Source organism: Cyanistes caeruleus, chromosome 17 (genome assembly GCF_971803275.1).
Source record: "Cyanistes caeruleus chromosome 17, bCyaCae1.hap1.1, whole genome shotgun sequence".
In the NCBI taxonomy this organism is placed as follows: domain Eukaryota; kingdom Metazoa; phylum Chordata; class Aves; order Passeriformes; family Paridae; genus Cyanistes; species Cyanistes caeruleus.
This window is the reverse complement of record NC_141717.1, coordinates 9940829-9943603: the sequence shown is the minus strand read 5'-3', so window position 1 is coordinate 9943603 and position 2775 is coordinate 9940829. Positions and strand designations below refer to the sequence as shown.

The 2775-nt window shown below is 35.7% G+C and overlaps 1 protein-coding gene across 2 annotated transcripts in view; it reads right to left on the bottom strand.

Moving 5' to 3' along the window:
• The window catches only part of LMTK2 (lemur tail kinase 2), a 107824-nt gene that overhangs the window by 88281 nt on the left and 16768 nt on the right, over nucleotides 1-2775 (bottom strand). The gene's annotated exons all lie outside the window — the stretch shown is intronic.

The following is a 2775-nucleotide window of genomic DNA, read 5'->3' as shown; positions in this document are numbered from 1 at the left end:
ATTTATTTACACCTTTTGTATCCTGAAAGGTCATGAACAATTGTTGGGAAGTGGCTTCATATTGCTGGAAAACATCTGAAGTGGTAGAAGCACTACTTAAGCCAGGCTGCCAAGTGTTTTAATCAGAAAGTCTACGCCACTGAGGGACTGAACTGGAATCCACTCTTCACATCTGAATTTAGGGCATTAAAGATACAAACACAAATATTAAGAGGAGAAATTGAAAGCATCTCTGTGGGCCATTGAATTTTCAATATTTGTATAAATAGCTAGTATATGTTGTAAAAACACCAGAATTAATAAAATGTCCGGGTGTAAAATACCTGTTTATGGTAACTGGTAGCAGTGGTATTTAATCAGGAGGTATTTTAATATTCCATATGTTTTTCTGTCATTCTTTATGCAAGTGACTGTGTTTCAGAGACTAAGTATATTGCAGGACTTTGCACTAATTAAGTTGTCATTTTAAGATGAACTGGATCCAGGATGAATTTAGATTACTGAAATAGCAATACATTCAAAATTCCCCAAGGAATCCCTCACCTTTATGCCCACCCGATGGCACTATTGTTCCACTGCTGAGAAGATGAAACAATGTTCTTTGTGCTCAAATGAATTCCAAAACACTCCTCGTGTCCCATCTGCCACTTCTGCAAAAAGCACTTCAAAGAAACAAGTCCCTAGTGCTCCATAAAAGCAAATGGGGAAATGGTGCCCAAATAATCAACATTCTCAGCACTGAGAATAACATAATGCCCACATATCACAGAGCTGTAAAATGCATCAATGTTTGTGAGGAAAGTATAATAAAATTAAGAGTGTCATAAAAAAATTGTTAAGAAATTAATCTTTTTTACTTTACCATATTGAAATAGCAAGACAGACATAAGGAATGGGGAGAATGCAGAATTCTGAGTATTTGTTCATTAATTGAAGTTCATTTTGTGCATTAGGTTAGGGTTCTGGTTGAAAAACATGAGTGTGATGATTTCATCACAATTTTGTCATAGTATAAACACACACAGCAATCAAACTGAGCTATAGAAATGAACTCATTGCTAATAGTACCTAATGAACACTGCAGTGTATTGGGGTTTTGTCTTAGATACGTGACCAAAATAAACACACAGCCAAACAGCCTTTTTAAAAATCTAGATGGCTTTAACCATCCCAAACATTACACTTCCAACACTACAGTTGCTCCTAAATACTCTTTCAAAAGAAAAATGTGAGCTCTTGAAAAGTCTGTTCTTGGACAATAATCTTGCAAAAACCGGTATGACCATCTCATACTGCATTTTTTGGGACCTATTTAAGAAGACGTTTCAATATTTGAACATTAAAAAATCTTAATTTCATAATTTCCTGCTGATGTTGTTGTGGTGCTGATGCACAACATATTTATGATGAGATATTATGGAGAAAGAAGGAAATGTCAGTACAATATTGGGGAAATCATCATATCAAACAAAGTTCAAGCAATCTACAAGACTTTAATGAATACTCAATAATGTGTTCATGCTCTATACATTAGCCAAAAATACATTTCCATTAACTCCAATAAATGAATCAGGTCCTAATATTGTAGAATTTTCTATAAGAGTGAAAAAAGAATTATCCATCAAGCAAATTGACATTCTTTATTTCAATGTCATTTTAGGAGAGCAATTAAAAAAAGAAATTTTTCAGAATTAATAACTGCAGCCTGACTGCAGGGCTAAAAGCTCTCATTATTGTCAGAAAATGCTTTGTTTCTCAGTTGATATTATGTTTTATGCTTTCATTGTGCAATATGGGTCACCCAGACATTTTCAAGCATTGTACCAACATCAATGGCTAAATAAGAGAGAAAGACACAGACAGCTCAGATGACTTCTGAGATAGCAGGCAGCTCCTTTATTTAACCACACTTACTTCCACCCTGATTAGCCTGCTAGGCCTACAAATCTAAGACAATTTCACCACTTACCATTCCATTAAGAACAGTAAAAAATTCATGACAAGGTAAGTCTGTTATCAGCTTCAGTGATCACTCCAGAAAGTTAAGAAGAGCTTGTGACTAGGTTGAAAGGTTTTTAGACCTTTCCTTCTTCCAGTATTACCACTAAGGAGATCAGAGGAGAAAATGTGGTTTTCTTTGCACAGGAATATACTCACTCTCTTTTCCTCTCTGCCTCTCATTCACATGGGATGTCAGGTACTGTGAAATTTCTGTAACTACTTACCATGGGATTTTAAAAAAGCTTTTCAAATTTTGCCTCAGCTAGAAATACTGCTGCCTGATCATAAACGTACATTTCCAAACAGCTCCCTGAGAGTGAGCAACATTCTGCTGGAATCAGACATTTGGAGGTCTGCGACCCTAAATATGCGATTGCCTCTTTTCAGTGGAATTTTGTCACATGCTTGGTGCATGTGTTTTAACAGTTTGTCTGAATCTTCTTTCTTAGGCCATTTCTGTTAAACAAGAGACTTTTGATGTGCAAAGAGCCTTTGGAAAATGTACAGTAGGACTATCAATCTTTTACATGTCACAATAGGCAGCATCCAGATTATTTCACAGCCTCCAACATTAGGGCACAGTTATTCCTAGAATAGACAGAAACCCTGAACAATGTAGATTTTTAAAGATCACTCCATCTGACACTGTCTACGATGCTGACAGCAGACAGAAACATAGTAGACAATTACATTTAGGGTTAGAGACAGAAAATTGCATTACTGAGTCACAGAAGAACTTCCAAGTGCTTTTAAAGACAAACACATATCAAATGT